Genomic DNA, 20,644 nt, shown 5'->3' on the forward strand with positions numbered 1-20,644 from the left:
CCATTCACTAACATGACCAAAAAAAGAGGGGGGAAAAGGAAAATCTAACAGAGGGATCGAAGATAACACAAAAACGATATACATGAGGGGAGAAAAAAGGAAAGAATTAAAAAATGAATACCAGAATCATACATGTTGGGGCGGGGGGAACAGTTATTGTTACAAAAGAAAAGAATGCAGAAAAAAGTGTGGGCTAAGTCTAGTAAAAGGAGAAATAAAAGGAAGATGGGGAGGGAAACGGGTTGCAAGCAACAAGATAAATAAATAAATGACAAAGATAAATATGAAATAACTCTCCAATCGAGGGCTGTTCAATATTCCTTCCACTTTCAACCTTGACTGCAGCTTGCTGGCAAAATATCAGCATTCAGGAAGCCGAGAGCCTTTCATTTAAAAAAAAAAAAAAAAAAAAAACCTGTCCTTCTACATTAGTCATCTCAGTCCAGGCCTCAACTAAATAGAGGAGGAAAAATGATTCACAAAAAACTCTCCATACTCACCCTCCTCCCTTTCTTCCCTCCCGCCTTCACCTCGCTCTCTGCTCAGGTACTGAATTTAATTACTTCTCCACTGTCTTCCTGGTGTTTTATCAAATAATGAGAGAGAGAGAGAGATAAGACCTCAGCTGAGGAGGACAGAAAAAGTCCATCCTGACATTTAGTGGTGAGGAGGTGGAAAATAAGAGTCACTCCATTAAAAGGAGCCTGTGTACATGGGAGCCAGACAGAGGCATTGGATTTCAGATTGTTAGCTGGTAATTGGTTCTCCTATGGGCAGCCTCGGCAGAAAAGCCCAGAGAAGGGTATGGAGACGGATCTCTACCCTCCTACGGCAAGACATGAGGGATATTGGGAGGAAAGTGTGGGAGAAGATTGAAGAGCTGCTGATGACTTATTGACCTGCATGGCATTTGGTTACCATGGTAACGCATGCATTAGAAATATGCTAGTTACATGATGGATGGATGGATGGACACTCTGTGTTAAAATAATGGCCATCAGGACTCTATTATTGTAATTATTTTAAAGAGATGATGAGCCAACACTGCTAGAGGCTGGAGTCCTCTATGTAGTGCCACACCATGTTTCTCACAGACAGTGGAAAATTTCCCTACAGCCCTATGTTAGCAGTGTGTGTTCTCCATTTCCCGGCCTCTCTGTAGAGAAGGCCAACAAAGTGGCTAGGTTTTTGTACAAGTGAGACATGGAAACCTGCCCATCACAAACTGGATTGAGACTTCCAAATCTAGTCACCTAGGCATTAGACAAGGACATTTTTCAGTTTCTCATGACCCAGGGCCCCGATTCTCCCACTGAATCCACATGGGTGGAAGCTCGCACATGTTAAATTCAATAAGAATTCATGGCATTGCCAGCGTCCATCCATACAAAATTCCCCCTGGCTGATGTAGAGTTAAGAGCAATCTAGAGTCAAGGGCTGCCTATCCCCCAATTCAACTCTAAACCACCCGTTCGCCCTGCTCTCCAGTATTCCAAACTAATCAGCTTTATACAGCACTTAAAAAAACAGAACAGCCCCCCTCCCCCCCCCCGGTGAACCTAAGACACCCCCATTATCTGGCTTTAAAAAACAAACATGATTTGTCAGAATTCCTTCAACCAGATTTTGAAACCAATCCTCTTGCCATGTCTTACACACACACACACACACACACACACACACACACACACACACACACACACACGCCTAGAGCAGGGCTGAACTTTTTCGGGTAAAACTGTTTTTCACTGAAAATGCAAACCCTGTGTTGACAGAAATACACAAATTGGTGTAAAATTCATCAAGTTGTTTTGATACGAAAAATCTATAAACATTTTTCCAGAACAACTGACATGTTTCATTTTGACTTTTTCAGAATGAACCTTTTTTTTTTTTTATTCAAAATGATTTTTTTCCCAAAATGTTCTTCAGTTTTATTTATTTATTTTTAAAGGTTAAAGCTCTAAAGCTAAATGAAACAGTTTGTTTTGGGTTAAACGAAATATTTTGTTCAGTGACCTGAAACAATATTTTTTGATTTTTTGATACAGCCAGTGAGCCAAAAAAAAAAAAAATCTATTTGCACATCTCTACACATGACCATTTTTCAGCTTTATTTAATTGTCTATTTTTTCCCCTGCCTTTGACTTTTTTTTTTTTAATATGCAGTAGGAGTCTACAACAACGCAAGCAGAAAAACTGCACAGCAGTCACGCTTTGTAAAGGCCTCCTGTTTGAAACCCCGGTTAATGGCTAGAACTGATCTCTGCTCACTTTTTTCCATAGGGAACCCATGGTAGGAAGGAAAACAATAAAGCAGCACACGCTTAAATTAATCGCCGGAAGCCATTCAACTCAAACGTTTCCATAATGCACACTCCATTTATAAGAGAAATGGATGTTTTCATTCCCCTCCTTGGAAATATATATTGAGTATCTCTACTTCAAAAATGATAAACCAATATGATGGAATGAGGGACATCTGGAAAACAATCATGCAGAAAAATATAGGGATGACAGTGATACCATAACGATAGTGACCAGGATCAGCATTTAGGCTAGCACGCAGATATCACGGTGATGGGTAACCTCATAGATACATAGAAATCCATTTATCTACCTTAAGTTTTCTAATGACACCCCTCACCACAGTACCTAATGCACCCTTCGTGTAAAATCCCAAGAAATAGTGAAGACCTTAGTGGATATTATGGAGTGTCTGGAACTTCTCCCTTTACAGGATCAGAACTCTGCTTGGGGTAGGGTTTGGAGGTTTTGTTTTATTTAAATGATTTTATGATCAGTAGAAGGGGTGTCAGTGTTGGGAGTGTCATTTTTAGGGTGGACTGGCTTTTCGATTGATACCAAAACAATATTTGCCTTTCTTGGCTGGATCGGGACAAACAAGATCAGAGCGAGACAAAGAAGAGGATGGTCTTGTGATTAAGGCACTAAACAGACTTGGGACACGTTGGTTCAATTTTCAGTTTTGCTGTAAATTTTCTGTATCATTTAATCTCTCTTTGCGTCAGTTCCCCATCTTTCTCCCACCATCTATCTGTCTTGCCTACTCTTGTAAACTCTTCAAGGCAAGGAATATTTCTTACTCTGTTCATGTACGGTACCTGGCACAACTGGGCCCTGATCAAAATTGGAGGGTCTAGTTTCTACTATAATACAAATAGATAATAAATAAAATAATAGAGCTACAAATAGTATTAATAACATTGTAAAGTTACAGATACAAAGATCACATCAAGTAAGTCCTGGTGAAATGAATACCATGTGAATGCCTGGGCAACTCAATCTCATTGATGAAGCAGAAGAAATTCATGGAAGAGCAATAACAACAGAGGGTGAAGTGACTAATGCACAAGGAGCAACTAAAAAAAAGCTTAGTTTGGCCAAATGAGGACTAGAGGGGCTCGTATGTGGTGATAGTCTAAGCAGTGAGAGGGATTGTTTAGCTAAAGCAATGGGATGAAGCTGCTAAAAGAAAAACGAGGTTGCATACCAGGAAAAAAAAATCCAAGTAAGGTCTATTGAGATTGGAATAGTTTCCTCCAAGATAACCTGTGAAAGCACCATTGCTTAAACCAGTGAAAAATGTACTGGACAAAGAAATGGAGGGAATTCTAATTTATTATCTGGAACAATCCTACTCTGACAGGACCGTGAGTTAATGGGATTTTTCCATGTCCGTGTACAGCAGACACAAACTGTTATCTAGGTCTCATCCGAGTAACAAAAGAAAATTCACCTGCATGGCTCTCAGTTTATCTACTGCTGAGGTGTGAACCTGTGGTTCCTAATTATTTAAGTATTTCAATCTGCTTTGTTATGGCTTATAGTATAAGAGGGAGCTGGGACTGCATGTATTATTGACTGGGTTTCAGTTATTCACCTTTAACACACACATTGTCTGTCTGTCTGTCTCTTCTATATATACAGATCTTGGGAGACAGACCTGTCCTCGCTTACAGACAACCCCCCAACCTAAAGCAAATACTCACCAGCAACCACACATCACTGAACAAAACCACTAACCCAGGAACCTATCCTTGTAACAAACCCCGATGCCAACTCTGTCCACATATCTATTCAAGTGACATCATCATAGGACCTAATCACATCATCCATACCATCAGGGGCTCGTTCACCTGCACATCTACCAATGTGATATATGCCATCATGTGCCAGCAATGCCCCTCTGCCATGTACATTGGCCAAACCGGACAGTCTCTACGCAAAAGAATTAATGGACACAAATCTGACATCAGGAATCAAAATACTCAAAAACCAGTGGGAGAACACTTTAACCTGTCTGGTGATTCAGTAACAGACCTGCGGGTGGCTATATTACAACAGAAAAACTTCAAAAACAGACTCCAACGAGAGACTGCTGAGCTAGAATTGATATGCAAACTAGACACAATCAACTCCGGTTTGAATAAGGACTGGGAATGGCTGAGCCATTACAAACATTGATTCTATCTCCCCTTGTAAGTATGCTCACACTTCTTATCAAACTGTCTGTACTGGGCTATCTTGATTATCACTTCAAAAGTTTTTTTTTTCTCTTAATTAATTGGCCTCTCAGAGTTGGTAAGACAACTCCCACCTGTTTATGCTCTCTGTATGTGTGTATATATATCTCCTCAATATATGTTCCATTCTATATGCATCCGAAGAAGTGGGCTGTAGTCCACGAAAGCTTATGCTCTAATAAATTTGTTAGTCTCTAAGGTGCCACAAGTACTCCTGTTCTTCTTTTTGCGGATACAGACTAACACGGCTGCTACTCTGAAACCTATATAAACTAAAACACCCTGGGTATAACCACACCAATCCCATCATCGGGGCTAGCAGAGGTGGGGTCCCTAATTCATAGCACATGAGTATGTTGCCTGCAGCTTCAGGAATTCCCTTCAGACTCCCTCTTAGGTCAGGCGAGGGCTGCAGGAACTCACCTATGGTGAGAACATCTTTAAAAGAGCAACCAAGTATGTGCAGCTTGGCTAAGCAACAACTAAAGAGGTCTACGGAAACCACCTACAAGTGTAGGAGAAGGAAGAGAATTGGTTAGAGCTGGCTATAATGCAATACAAGAGTATTGAGGAATATAGGACTGGAAGGGACCTCCTGGTACTATCTCAGGCAACTGTGTCATATAATCCCATTAATAAATGTATCAAGCTCCATCTTAAAACCATTTAGGTTGTTAACCTCCACTCCTGCTACTGGATGGCTGTTCCATAACCTTATTCCACTGATGGGTGGCATGTTGGGGTATTTAGACTGACCATCAAGTAGGCCTTCTTGATAGCAAGATCAGCTGTACTATACAAGAGTCACCCAGTGGGAAAGTGGTAGATGACTAATTACTTAGTAAACTAGACTGGACACTAGAAAATATAGAATAGGGGACAATCTTGTAAAGGCAGCAGGGAAGAACATCATAATAGGTTTTTCCATCTCTATCATCTTTATCAGCAATGACTTAGTGGGGTTTGGAAGTTTGAAGCCAGATCCTCAGCAGGTGTGAATCAGCCTAGCTCCACTGAAGTAAATGGAGCTAGAGTGATTTATGCTAGTGGAGGACTTAGCCCTGAGCCTTTTTTTAAAAATGAAACACATTCATCTTTGTTTATTCCATCCCTAAATGGCAAAGCCCTTACGTGAAATTTTCTGATTGCAATATCTTTTGTTAGCTACAGAAGCACAGGGGTGGAAGGGTTACTGCACGGGAGTTCTAATCAAATAGCCAAGGTTTCAGCAAGGTTTCCTGCTGGAAAGAGTCAACAGTGCTATTAGTGTCAAAAGCCATTCAGGACAGTTTGGGGATCCTCAGAAAGGAATGGGATGGATTAGACTATAAGGCATGGCAACTGTCAGAGCACATTTGGCAACTGAGATAGGCCCAGACAACATGGCCACCAGTGGAACTAACATCTAGGTTCACTTCAAGATTCTGATTGACACATGTTTTGGTGACATGGTCCAAGCATCTAAAGTTGATGAATGCTGCCATATTAGAAGGAGAGATTACATCTGCTGCTTTTACAATTCAGAACCATGGCTACTTTCCTCTCCAAGTATAAGCAACTGAGGACAGAAGCTTATACAATGTTGAATGTCGTTTTGCCTGAAAATAATTGAAACCAGTCTACAGATGGTGTTAGGTTTTCTGGCCTCGTAATTTCCATGTTAAAAAGGAGAGTTCTGCGATGTTCCTAATTTGTGTGATTGTGACCTGGTAGCACCTAAATGGGCCAGATCTTGAATTGACTACTGACTTCAATGGAGCTACACGAGTTTTCAACAGCTGAAAATCTGGCTCAATTTTCTGACCATCCACCCCATCTTTCAGATTTTCAATAGTATAAACAATAGCAGACCTATCCTGGCTTCTCAAAACACTCACTATTAACCGCCTGCCATATTTAATATTCACTATTTATTCCCGACACTTTGTTTCAAAAAGAGTTTCTAACCCATAACAAAACTCCACCTCATCTCATGACAAGATTCCTTAGAAGACTCTCAGAAAGGGCTTTATCCAAAGCTTTTATAAAGTCCAAATCCACTATATCTCAGAGACCCGTAAGGCTTGTAGGGAGTATTGTGATCATCTAGACCAACATTTCCCAAAATTTTAAAATTTAAAATCCCACCCTTTCATCCCCACCCATCTCTTGTTAAGTCTATCTAAGATGAGTGGAGACCATAGATCTTTATAATATGATACTTCCTCTCCTTTCTTACATGCTTGGATAAGCAGTAAAATAGCTAACAATGTTGACATTTAAAATATCATCACTGACATCTGAGTTAGCACCCATTCTACTCAATGGAGCACTTCACACCTCTCAGAGTCAGTGCTTCAAGCACTCTGCAAACTCAGGCAGATATAGATGCATTGGTTATATGCAGGTCAGGTTTTCATGTGTTTCTTCACAACCATAACATCTAGAGAGACTTATGAAAGCTAAGACACAGGAGAATAATTAATAGGCCTATCCATATACCCTGCCTGCAGGGGGCATACTCCGCACCTTGGGAAACACTAGTCTATCTGATTTCCTGCATAATATAGGCCAAAGAATCCACTCAGTAATTCCTGTGTAGAGGAAATTTTTCCACTACACCACCTATCGGTTCTCTTTTATGCCATTATTCTGTCAACAACCCTCAAAAAACTTCAGTCAGTTGGAATGGCACGACTTTCTTAACTAATGCACATGAATAGTCAATTGCAAGGAAATATTTATAAAACTGTGTTTAAGGAGCATTAGTAGGCCAAGTAAAAATAGAATGAGACTTTTCCTTTTGTCCTCACAGATGGGTTAATTACCCTTTTGTGGTATCTGTGATGTATGTTGTCCTTTTCTAACTAATATGCCTGATGAGATCACAAAGGTAAGAATACACTCAGTTGCTGTACTGTGTTAGGAGCATGTACAAAAGGAAACTGTAAAGAACTCTTTTCCAACCAGTGGGGTGTGTTCTACAGCTGGTACATCCAAGTTTTGCAACTGCTGTTTGACTGAATTTCTTTTCCTTCTTGGGTTTTCTCCTTAGTTCTGCAGTGTGCCTATTTTGTATTTCTGTAAGAAGGAGCAGCTGTCACAGACTCTAGTAGCCCTTCTTCCATGCCCTCAGACAATGAAGATGTTGGAAAATACATCAAATTTTTCATGAAAATTGTTGAAAATCAAAATTTTGATGAAAAGATTCAAAATATTCCAACCATCTATATCCCCACAGTCAACAGAGTGAAGCCCCCTACAAGACACAAAACCTTCCACAGACCTGAACCTCACCACGTCCCACCCCCTGTAGCACCCCAGGCAAATAGATGTGTACCCTAAAGGTCAACAGACCAGAGTTATTTCTAACCAGGGCATAGCTTGCTCCAGAGCCGAATCCTCTCACAGCCCTTTCTTTTTAAATCTCACTCTGACCTATGCTAGGGGTGGTGTAGACCCAGGTGAATCTAGAGGCAACTTTGGTAAACTGGCCTGAAGGGGGTTTCACATGCACTGCTACACCCCCTCAGGAGGGTGCAGTGTGTACTCACTCCATGGCTGGCCAGACCTGCTGGTCAGTGAAGAGATTAGTGGAGCCACAGATCTGTCTCCTTCCACCCCCTTTCAGTTGCCCTAGGTGTGCTAGCTAGGACTGCAATTGTGCCTGGCTGAACCTGGAGAAGCAGAATGAGTGGGGAAGGATCCTTGAGTCAACACCTTAGGCACCTTTTGACGCATTTTCATGAACTCTAAGCTGGACTCCAGTGCTACCCATTCCTTTTTCAGCCATGCACGTTCACTCTATAAGAGAACTTAGGGCCCCAGCCCTCTGAGTACGTGAGAGTCTGAAGGAGTCTAAGATGCATAGTCCAGAGCATGCTTAACTGAGCAACATGCAAGCAAGAGCCATTGTATAGATACTGAGCCCCAAGTTCATCATTGGTGAGGTGAGGAAGATAGAGGCAGGACAAGAAATATGGTGGTGGCCTGGTTCATTGATACAGCTACTCCAAAAGGCCAGGAACCATAGCCTTATGGGAGTGACCTATGTCAATATTGTGATGTAGTTATTACTACTTTACCCTCAAATCTCTTGCCTCTTCCTCTGAAGCAGCTGGTACTGGCCACTGGTCTGGCCCAGGACAGGATTAATCCTAAATTCATGAACCACCCATATATGAAAATAATGCTTAGAAGAAAGGAACACAATGGGTAACACAATACATAGCATCCCCACTACCTTATTTCAGGTCCCTCTGCTACCAGGCCTCCCTTTGCCCTAGGGTATTTCCCCAGCATCTCAAAGCCTTGCCATTGTAAACTCCTCTAGACTAGGATCATTTTCTAAGTTACCAGGCTAGTGATGTTGGGAGCCTCAATTTTCAGGAGCCCAACCTAAAACAGCTTCCAGGGGCCTGAATTTTCAAAAAGTGCTCAGCACCTGCCCTCTGAAAAGCAGGTCCCTGCAGTGTCTTGACTCAGGCACCCAAAAATGACCAGTCACTTTTGACAATTGAGACCTGTCTCTTTAATGGCTATGCAAAGCTCCATGCACACCTACCGGCACAACATACCTGTGTTAACTAACTAAAGAATTAATAATACATTATCTGTGGGCAGTTGTTTTTATGAGCAAGTGTTCTGCTTGCATAGCTTCTGGAACCAGAAACGCACAGTTCATATGGTGCAAAGAAAACATAAGCTACAATGCGCCACCATAATGAAAGAGCCAATATTACTATACAGAGAAATCAAATGCACAACCCGGGTAGTGAGAGTGCCACTCTTCATGCCCTGAAGCAACCTTACATAATGATCACACAGTTTCGTAAGGCCCCTTTAAAAGAAAATAATGTACTTCTCCTCTAGCGGCATTTTACGGAATGTTCACAAACCCCTGTTGGACGGTGGAGTCTATTGCTGGTGGCTAGGCAGTAAGGTTCCTAGTAGTGCTGTTCCTCTATGAAGCCTATGGGCTCTGAGTGGTCGAGGACCCCTTAAGAATGCAATTAGACCCGATTACCCTTCTGTATGCACAAATGGTGCCTGAGGGTCAGGATACTGAGCTGTAAGCAAGCTGTGTGCACAGGCAATCTGGGAAGTGGTACATTTGCAAGACAAATCTGTGTTTCTTTTGTGGTACCATCAAAAGGGGCTCATTCACTTGTCAACATACCTGGAATGTCCAGCATAACTCTGATCCCTAAAACTTAGGAAGAATACAGAAAACAAAAGCTAGAGGAAAAGAATGAGTACAGGAAATTAGAACTATAGATGGGGAGGAAAAAATAATGAGGAGGCACTAAGTAAACTGGATTTATATATGGTGGAAAAATGCTTACCTAGAGCATTTGATCAAAGTATCACTATGCCATGAACCAAAGGAGCAAATTGAGGTGCTGAGAAGTTAAGGACCTGATTTTTCAGAAGTGCTTTCAACAACAAACTAACAACTTTATCACCGATCAACAACGCCAACTGAGGCCAAAGTGGGGGGGCACCTTTGAAGAATATGCCCTAAGGGACTCATCCAGCATTGAGTAACAGACTGGAAATGAAACCAATGTCTCCCAACACCAGACCATTCTGCCTCCTAGACACAAATGGCCATGCCTTTCCCAAGACTTCCCCTCTTTCAGTAAAATCAAGGTAACAAAATGAACAAAGGAAGGGAGTTATCTGAGAAAGTGGAAAGAAGTGGACAACTGCTTGAAGCTGAAGGGGGGAAAAAACACATGAATTTGATATGAAAATAAAACAGTCTCCTGTAACTTTGGCAACCAGCAAGAGAGATGGTCAGAATTGCAGCAAAATTGAAGAGGGATGCAGACTGGATGAGCCAAGTGATCTTCGCTAGCCATCTATGTTGGAGTCTTTATTATTATTTTCCCATGCAATCTGCACTGCCTTTCTGAAACTAATGGCCTCTTCTTCAGTGAGCAGACTCGGCAAGTCTACAGTGATGTCCCAGATGAGGATCTGTCAGTCTCTCCAGCAAATCTGTGCCACAGTAAGCAAGCTTGCACAGGCTAATTCTCACCAGACTTTGGTGAATATTTCCTTTCTGTTGCCTTGCTTGGTAAAGAAAATTATTCCCATCTATGACACCTGGAAACCTAGAGAGCTTCAGCATCAGAAAGATGCATCTCAGAACAGGCCTGGTGCTGCAATTCAGTTGCTTCCATCTTTCTGAGATATTATGTACTGTTGTTTTAGAAGGCAGGAGAACAGGGGGGAAACAAGCTATAAAAGAAAGATACTGGTTTTCCAGGCAAGATCTCCAGTCACAAAACACATTGGTGAAAAAGGATGGTCCAATACTTAGATTGTAAGCTTTTTGGGGAAGGGACCAACGTTTTGTTCTTTGTGTGTACGACACCTAGCACAATGGGGACTTGATCCATGGGTGGGGTTGCTCGGTGCTACCACAACAAGATAAATAAATGATAGTTAAGACACTAGTCTGAGATTCAGGAAGATCTAGGTTCAATTCCCAGCTTTGCCACAGACTGAATGTATGTCCTTGGGCAAGTCAGTCTCTGTGAATCGATTCTCCCTCTGTAAAATGGGAATGACAATATTCCTTTCCCCTCTCTCTTGTCTCCATCTAGATTGCAAGTTCTGTGGGGCAAGGTCCATCTCTTAGTATATGTAGGTACTAGAACAACACAGCCTGATTTCATTGGGGTCCTCAGTTGCCACCGTAATACAAATAATATAAACAGCCAGTCAGGGGTGAAAGTAATGTAGAAGACTTATCGATACGGAAGCCCGGCTCCAGGCCTCTGGAAGGGACTAGGCCGTGGGAAGAAGGGGCAGGGGCTCGGGCAAAAAGGGTGGGGTTGGGGGTCAGCCTCCCCCAGCCAGCCCATCCAAGCTGCCTGGGCCATGCCACTCAGGGCTCTAATGGCTATTTAAAAGGGCCTAGGGCTCCAGCTACTGCCATGGTAGCAGTCGCTAGGAGCCCTGGGCCTTTTTAAATTGCTGGGCCCCAGGGCAGCTGCCCCTTTTATGCCCCCCCCCCCTGCCCCCAGTCCCTGGCGGTACTGCCAGTAGGGTCCCTAGGAGGCAAAAGGGGCAGCGACATTAAAGGGTCCTTAAAGCGCTGCCGCAGAAGCCCTTTAATGTCGGCTGCATACGGGGCGGTACCGGTGGCCACTTCTGAGGTACTGCCCCCTGCACTCCTCTAGGAGTGAATTTCCTCTTGAGTACAAGCCACACTCCTTGAACCCATGGAGGTTAATCAAGCACACAGATACTTAGCAATGGAAGGGACCACCTTCTCACCAGCGTTTGCTTAAATATTCAAGTCAGCCAGGCAAGGGGCACGAATGGCGCTGTTCCCTGCAGTACCAGGCTGAGACCCCAGCACTCTAAGATCCACTGGATTTCAACGACAACACTTTGCCCATTCCATGGAGCCACCGACCAAACTAGCTACCACACCTGGAGTGTGGTTTTGAAAGCAATTCTTGTTCAAACAAGGCCTCATGCATTCTAGGAAACAAATCCAGCTGCTTCAGATGGGATGCCAGGCTTGAGACAAAGTGACAGCTCAACCTCCTCCACCCCTCAGGGCTTTGGAAGTGTGGCCGTATGGAGTACAGCAAATGAAGTCCCTGGTTTCTGAAAACCACTAAAGCAAACCTTTGAAGTGAAGATCCCTTTGATCAGCTCTGCCCTCACTGGGGAGCCGCGAAGACCACAGCAGGTAGTGCTAGCTACAGCAGGAGGGCATAATAAACGCATGGCACCAAGTTATTGTTTACACAGTAATTCACTCTCTTCCCTGTTATGTGCCTTTCCCAGAGCCATGCATGACTTTAGTGGGAGTTGCAGGAAGGTAAACACCTCGATGATGAATGCAGTATAATAACTTGGACGGTTAGACAGATAGGGAGCATTCAGCCCCTCATAGGATTGGGCCCCCTGCTGCAAAAAAAGCAGCATCCTTCCTTTACTTGACACAGTGAGAAATGAAACAGAATCTAGAGGAAGCCAGAACAGTGTGTTTTCCCTTCAGCAGGGAATAAAGGCCTTTTCACCGTCTATTACAAATCCATGCTACGCCCACAGCTTGAATACTGCGTGCAGATGTGGTCGCCCCAGCTCAAAAAATATATATATATTGGAATTGGAAAAGGTTCAGAAAAAGGCAACAAAAATTATTAGGGATATGGAATGGCTTCCATATGAGGAGAGATTAATAAGACTGGGATATTTCATCTTGAAAAAGAGACGATTAAGTAAGGGGGGATATGAAAGAGGTCTATAAAATCATGACTGGTGTGGAGAAAGTAAATGAGGAAATGTTATTTACTCCTTCTCGTAACACAAGAACTAGGGGTCACCAAAGGAAATTAATAGGCAGAAAGTTTAAAACAAACAAAAGGAAGTACTTCTTCACACAATGCATAGTCCACCTGGGGAACTCTGTCAAAATGGGACTTTTCATCTCTCCTAATATGGCAGCCATTCCATACCCCTAAGCATTTGTGTTGCCCTTTTCTGAGGCAATATGATATTTTCTGTTTTATTATCTATCCATTTCTTAATGATTCCCAACATTGTTTGCTTTTTTGACTGCCAGTGCGCTTTTTGAGTGGATATTTTCAGAGAACTATCCACAATGACTCCAAGATCTATTTCTTGAGTGGTAACAGCTAATTTAGACCCCACCATTTTATATGTCTAGTTGGGATTATGTTTTCTAATGTGCATTACTTTGCATTTATCAACATTGAATTTCATCTGCCATTTTGTTGCCCAGTCACACCGTTTTGAGAGCTCCTTTTGTAGCTCTTTGCAGTCTGCCTGGGACTTAACTACCTTAAGTAGTTTTGTATCATCTGCAAATTTTGCCACCTCACTGTTTACCCCTTTTTCCTGATCATTTATGAATATGTTGAATAGGACTGGGCCCAGTACAGACCCTTGGGGGACACCACTATTTACCTCTCTCCATTCTGAAAACTGACCATTTATTCCTACCCTTTGTTTCCTATCTTTTAACTAGTTACCAATCCATGAGAGAACCGTCCCTCTTATCCCATGACTGCTTACTTTGCTTAAGAGCCTTTGGTGAGGGACCTTGTCAACATAGGTGCTGGAACTAGGGGTATGGGGGGGTGCTGCAGCACCCCCTGGCTTGAAGTGGTTTCCAGCATATACAGGGTTTACAGTTTGGTTCAATGGCTCTCAGCATCCCAACTATAACAATTGTTCCAGCACCACTGCTTGTCAAAGACTTTCTGAAAATCTAAATACACTATATCCACTGGACCCCCTTTGTCCACATGCTTGTTGACCCCCTCAAAGAATTCTAGTAGATTGGTGAGGCATGATTTCCCTTTACAAAAACCATGTGGACTATTCCCCAACAAATTATGTCCATCTAGGCATCTGAAAATTTTGTTCTTTACTATAGTTTCAACCAATTTGCCTGGTAGTGAAGTCAGGCTTACCGGCCTGTAATTGCCAGGGTCACCTCTGGAGCCCTTTTAAAAAATTGGCGTCACATTAGCTATCCTCCAGTCATTTGATAAGAAGCTGATTTAAATGATAGTTTACAGACTACAGTTAGTAGTCCTGCAATTTCACATTTGAGTTCCTTCAGAACTCTTGGGTGAATACCATCTGGTCCTGGTGACTTATTACTGTTTAGTTTATCAATTTGTTCCAAAACCTCCTCTAATGACACCTCAATCTGGGGACAGTTCCTCAGATTTGTCACCTAAAGAGAATGGCTCAGGTTTGGGAATCTCCCTCACATCCTCAATTGTGAAGACCAATGCAAAGAATTCATTTAGTTTCTCCACAATGGCCTTATCGTCCTTGAGTGCTCCTTTAGCATCTTGATTGTCCAGTGGCCTCACTGGTTGTTTAGCAGGCTTCCTGCTTCTGATGCACTTAAAAAAAATTGCTATTACTTTTTGAGTCTTTGACTAGCTATACTTCAAATTCGTTTTTGGCCTTCCTAATTATATTTTTACACTTCATTTGCCAGAGTTTATGCTCCTTTCTATTTTCCTCACTAGGATTTCACTTCCACTTTTTAAAGGATGGCTTTTTGCCTCTCACTGCTTCTTTTACTTTGTTGTTTAGCCACGGTGGCTCTTTTTTGGTTCTCTTACTATGTTTTTTGTTTGTTTGTTTTTTAATTTGGGGTATACATTTAAGTGGAGCCTCTATTATGCCTTTAATAAGTTTTCATGCAGCTTGCAGAGATTTTACTTTTGGCACTGTACCCTTTAATTTCTGTTTAACTAACCTCCTCAATTTTGTGCAGTTCTCCTTTCTGAAATTAAATACTACAGTGTTGGGCCACTGTGGTGTTTTCCCTGCCACAAGGACGTTAAATTTCATTATATTACGGTCACTATTACCAAGCGGTCCAGCTATATTCACCTCTTGGACCTGATCCTGTGCTCCACTTAGGACTAAATCAAGAATTGCCTTCCTCTCCTCTTGTGGGTTCCAGGACTAGCTGCTCCAAGAAGCAGTCATTTAAGGTATCAAGAAACTTTATCTCAGCATCCCTTCCTGAGGTGACATGTACCCAGTCAATATGGGGATAGGTTTTTTTTTTTACTTTAATACCCTCTCAAATCTCCCTGAGCATCTCACAGTCACTATCACCATCCTGGTCAGATGGTCCATAATATATCCCTACTGCTATATTCTTATTATTCGAGCTAAAATTACTATCCATAGAGATTCTATGTTACAGTTTGGTTCATTTAAGATTTTTACTTCATTTGAGTCGATGTTTTTTTTCACATATAGTACCACTCCCCCACCAGCACGACCTGTTCTGTCCTTCCGATATATTTTGTACCTTGGTATTACTGTGTCCCATTGATTATCCTCATTCCACCAAGTTTCTGTGATGCCTATTCTATCAATATCCTCATTTAATACTAGGCACTCTACTTCACCCATCTTATTATTTAGACTTCTAGCATTGGTATAGAAGCACTTAAAAACTTGTCACTTTTTAGCTGACTCCCATTACATGATGTAATTGAATGTTGGATTCCTTATTATTTTCCTGTGCAAGCTGCACTGACTTTCTGAAACTAATGGCCTGTTCTTCAGTGAGCACTGACTCAGCAAGTCTACAGTGATGTCCCAGATGAGGATCTATCAGTCTTTCCAGCAAATCTGTGCCACAGTAAGCAAGCTTGCACAGGCTAATTCTCACCAGACTTTGGTGAATATTTCCTTTTCTGTTGCCTTGCTTGGTAAAGAAAATTACTCCCATCTATGAGACCTGAAAACCTAGAGAGCTCCAGCATCAGAGAGATGCATCTCAGAACAGGTCTGGTGCTGCAATTCAGTTGCTTCCATCTTTCTGAGATATTACGTGCTGTTGTTTTAGAAGGAGGGAGAAGGGGGCGGGGGGGAGAAGACAAGCTATGCAAGAAAGATCCCTGGAAAACCAGTAAGATTTCCAGTCACAAAACACAGTGGTGAGAAAGGATGGTCCAATACTTAGATTGTAAACTTTTTGGGGAAGGGGCCACCTTTTTGTTCTTTGTGTGTACACCACCTAACACAATGGGGACCTGACCCATGGGTGAGATTTCTCGGTGCTACCACAACAGGATAAATAAATGAGAGTTAAGACACTAGTCAGCGATTCAGGAAGATCTAGGTTCAAATCCCAGCTTTGCCACAGACTGCATATATGTCCTTGGGCAAGTCACAATCTGTGTGACTCCATTCCCCATCTGTAAAATGGGAATGATAATATTCCCTTCCTCGCTCTCTCGTCTCCATCTAGATTGTAAATGCTGTGTGGCAGGGTCTGTCTCTTTCTATACTACACTACTATCATCTCTCTCTACGTTACGCAATTCAGTTCTATCCTGTGGTGCATTTACTTCCCCTCCAATTTGGGTGCGTTGCACAAATTTGATCACAGCGGAAATGACATCAATGAAACACCCAATAGAGGAGGACATGAAGCGGCTGGGCAAGGTGCAGAGAGATTATCAATTTAGCTGGTCAAAAAAAGCCTACATAAATCCTCAGAGTCTTGGCATGGATCTGTCACGTGGCTTGGCCACAACATAACATAAGAGTGGCCATACTAGGGACAGACCAATGGTCTGTGTAGTGCAGTATCAGGTCTTCCGATAGTAGCTGGTGCCAGATGCTTCAGAGGGAATGAACAGAACAAGGCAAGTTTTCAGTGATCCAAACCCTGTTGTCCAGTCCCAGCTTCTGGTCAGTAGCACTGCTGCTTGCAGATGGACAGATGCTTCTCCATTGAACAGAAATGGCTCCATGGACCACAACTGGAGAAGCACTGGAATAAGGTATTGGGCAGATATTAAAACAGGGCTATAAAACCAGGATTTAAACTAATCTCTCATTACTAGGGACTAGGATTAAACCTACATGGGGGTGTGTGGGTGGGAATTATCCCACATCTGCATACTGCAGGGTTTCTTGCACTTTCCTCTGAAGCACTATTGGAGTCAAGATACTGGACTAGATAGCCCTGGCATCTGATCCAGTCTGGCAATTCCTATGTATTTATGTTACTATGCAGAGACACTTTAACCAAAACAGTCTCCGGATCTTCCGCGTTTTGAATAGCTGCTGAAGAAAATTTGGCACGAACAAGTGGTTCCTTGCTCTGCATCTGTCAAATACTCTTGAGGTAAAATCCTGGTGCCATTGAAATCAATAGAAAAACTCCCACTGACCTCCAGGTGAGCAGGATCTCACCTGGAGGCCTGGTCTACCCTTAAAAATTAGATTGACATTGCTACGGCACACAGGCTGTGAAAAATTTTGCACCCTCGATGCTGTAGTTAGGTCAACCTAACCCCCGGTATAGACGCAGCTAGGCTGACAGAAGGATTCTTCCATCCACCTAGCTACTGCCTCTCAGAGCAATGGATTAACCACACTGATGGAAAAATCACTTCCTTCGACACAGGAAGCATCTACACTATGGCGTTACACTAGCACAACTACAGCACAGAGCTCTGTCACTGGGGAGGCTGTAGCATAGAGATGGCCTTATTATTAGTTTTCCAGGAATAACTCCTTTCCCCCTCCTCCCTGCTCCTGCATCGTCTCCAAAACCAAATTTCTTTGACTGTCCACTGAACACATTTACTAGGGTAACTGCTGTCGACATGCCTGTTCTCGCAGGGTAGCGACGGTTCTCACACGACAGAGGAACAACCAGTCCTATTCCGTGCTTGAGAGACAGAGGGAAAAAAACCAAATGCGAAGCAAAACATTATTGATTGCCAGCACTAAGCGATCTATTTTAGCCCTCTCCAAAGGATGCAATTTATTAAGATGAGAAATATACAAGTCCCGAAGCTCTCATTTCCACTTGCTCCATTATTAATGGCTCTTGCAGCCTGCAGATGGTAGGCAGCTCAGGATAAGAGTCTCCCATCACCAGGGTAACACTGGGACTGGGGACCTGGGACTTCACCCATCTCCAAGGAGGAGGAGATCACCAATTCTCTGTGAATACTTAGCTGACAACACATATTCCAAAGGCTGACCTGTTTATATGTCAACACCGAAGGGCCTTTGAGGCATGTCGGATTGCAATTTCAAGTGCTAAAGGCCCGTCAAGAAATGCACACTAATGCATGTAAAGCCTGTGACAAGCTCTTTGCCTTCAGTCCCCCGGCTCGGCAGGGGGTCTGCTGAGCGGCTAACTCAGAATCCACAGTTGGCAGGGTACATTGCAGCAAGTCAGTCAGCAGCTTTTGATGGCCACCCGGCAAAGAAAAACACACTATGAGTCGCGGGTGCGTATTTACAGTCGTTCTTTTTCACTGAGCTTCAGTGTTCACCTCTGTCCCAAGCGTCTGTAGCCAGCTGGAGTACACGAGGCATGAGACTTGTTTTTATACCAGCTTGCGATGTGTCACTCAAGGGGGAAAATAATCCCTTTGTCTCAGTAGATAAGAATGAACATCTAGTGGCCCCAAGGGGAAATAGCATAATGCTATTTCAGGCAAATGGAGTAAACTGCAAAAACAACAAGGAGTCCGGTGGCACCTTAAAGACTAACAGATTTATTTGGGCATAAGCTTTCGTGGGTAAACACCTCACTTCTTCAGATGCATAGAGTGAAAGTTACAGATGCAGGCCTTATAAGTAAACTGTGTGGTAGATATTTGATATGAAAGTACAAATATGTTGTACAACGAACGGCAGGATTCTGCCTTGCATATAGTTTGGATGTAATTAGATCTTTCCAAAGAATTAAGTATTTTAGCAAAGCTTGCCTGTTCAGGAAACAGCCACGAACCAAAAAGCCAGGTGATTAGAACAAAAAAGTTTTCTGAGAACACTTTGCATGCTCCCCCCCCCCCACACACACATATTATTAAGATGAAGCTAGAATTTTGTGATACATTTTAGTTACCTTTTTTCCCCCTGGAGTGGGTTGGTTGTGATTGGTCACAAAATGATTGTTTCTGGATCCTTAATCATCTGTGATCAGGGGGTTTGGTAGAAACAATTTTGGCTCATTTTCCTCTGAGGGAGCAAGCCAGTCAGAAAAGCAATAGAGTAGAACAATAAAATAACAATAAGCAATGATAGGAGATAAAGAATAACTGGCCATATATATGTAGACTACTGAATCCCCAACCCATCACCCTGTTATGCAACATTCTATCATCTAACTCAAACCAGTCAGCCTTAATCATCCTTTTATTCCAATATACCGTTGAAACAACCCTGAATTTCTCCGAAATTGGAAAGCATTTTTTGTAACGGTTCTTCAAAACAAGCTAAGTTTCCAAGAACACACACACACACTCCTAGTCTTTCTGTGAATTTGTCCAGCTACAAAGCCATATACATAACACTAATGATGCTATCCATTTTTTTCCCCTTGGGATTCTACTCACTTTTGTCATGTCAATGCAACCACCTAGCAAAGTAAAGATCTGTCCCTGTGAAGCGCTTTTAGGTTGAGGGCACTCAGCTCTTCTCATGATTGAGTTCTGCATGTGATTTTGGTATTACTAGACCACATTGGTCTAATTATCCACTGGCACACATAGATACAACCCTTTTGAAGTCAAAGGAACTGAGCACCTCCTAGGCCAGCAGTTGAATTTGGCCAAATGTCCTTTGCTGTCTTTCGAAGAACATTTGTTATATAATGATTGCATTGTGCGGACAAGAATGAAATTCTTTGAATTTCTAAAGTGTCAGCAAAAATTTTATTGCTATTTAAAAAAAAAATGGCAGGGATATTTTTTGTCTGTTTTTCCATCTATTCTATAGAGTTGACCAACATTTTATTTGAAATTCAAAAATGGATGAGATTTTGTTCCATGAAAAAATAAGTGTTGCCATTTCCCCCCCGCAATCCACTCTACAAATTATAAGCCCAACATCCCATGTAAACTCAGGAACCCTCCAACAATTGCCACTCTCATTGATAACATTCGGTATTAGTCTAGCTGGTGACTAGTAGCCATGGTGAAAAGATTGGTATTGTTTACATTTGCTGTAGCCTCTTGAGGAGACTTGCAAGAAAACCTCAATATGACACTACTTTTTTGTAAAAAATATTCCTCGTTGTAGCTGCTCATTGTTCAAGCCATCCACTGCTAGATTATCCTATCATGGATGGCAGGGGCATGATAATCCAGTCGTTAGTGGCTAGAACGCTCAATATTTATGAGGAGTACCGAGATTTCCAGGTAAGAGAACATGCAGTAAATCCTCTTGCTGTTTCAATTGTGAGTTACTCTAGATATTTTATCGTGTGTATTGCCAGTTTATTCCATGCAGTTTTATTTTAGACTTTTCTACTTCTCATCCATACATAATCATACATTTTGCATCCCATGTAGGGTTTCTGTGATTTAACCTGGTAAAGCTTTTAATTCTTAATCTTGTATTCAGCTCTGATACATTCACCCGGAAGGCTGAAGCGAAGAAAAAAATCACTTTCATTTTCTTAGACACTGAGGAGTGGTTTAAATGTAAACTACATGAACCGCATGGTCTGTAACCCTGGGTTTTATCATCCATTCATCTCAGGGTTTAATTGGCCTTCTCTGGACCAGCTTTCTGATGCAAGGATAAAGATTATTGGCCAGATTGGG

The 20,644-nt window shown here is 42.3% G+C and overlaps 1 protein-coding gene across 7 annotated transcripts in view; it reads right to left on the reverse strand.

Annotated features, from left to right (window-relative positions):
• The window catches only part of ADCYAP1R1 (ADCYAP receptor type I), a 179,722-nt gene that overhangs the window by 137,266 nt on the left and 21,812 nt on the right, over positions 1-20,644 (reverse strand). The gene's annotated exons all lie outside the window — the stretch shown is intronic.

The sequence above is a fragment of the Trachemys scripta genome, chromosome 2, assembly GCF_013100865.1.
Source record: "Trachemys scripta elegans isolate TJP31775 chromosome 2, CAS_Tse_1.0, whole genome shotgun sequence".
Lineage (NCBI taxonomy): Eukaryota > Metazoa > Chordata > Testudines > Emydidae > Trachemys > Trachemys scripta.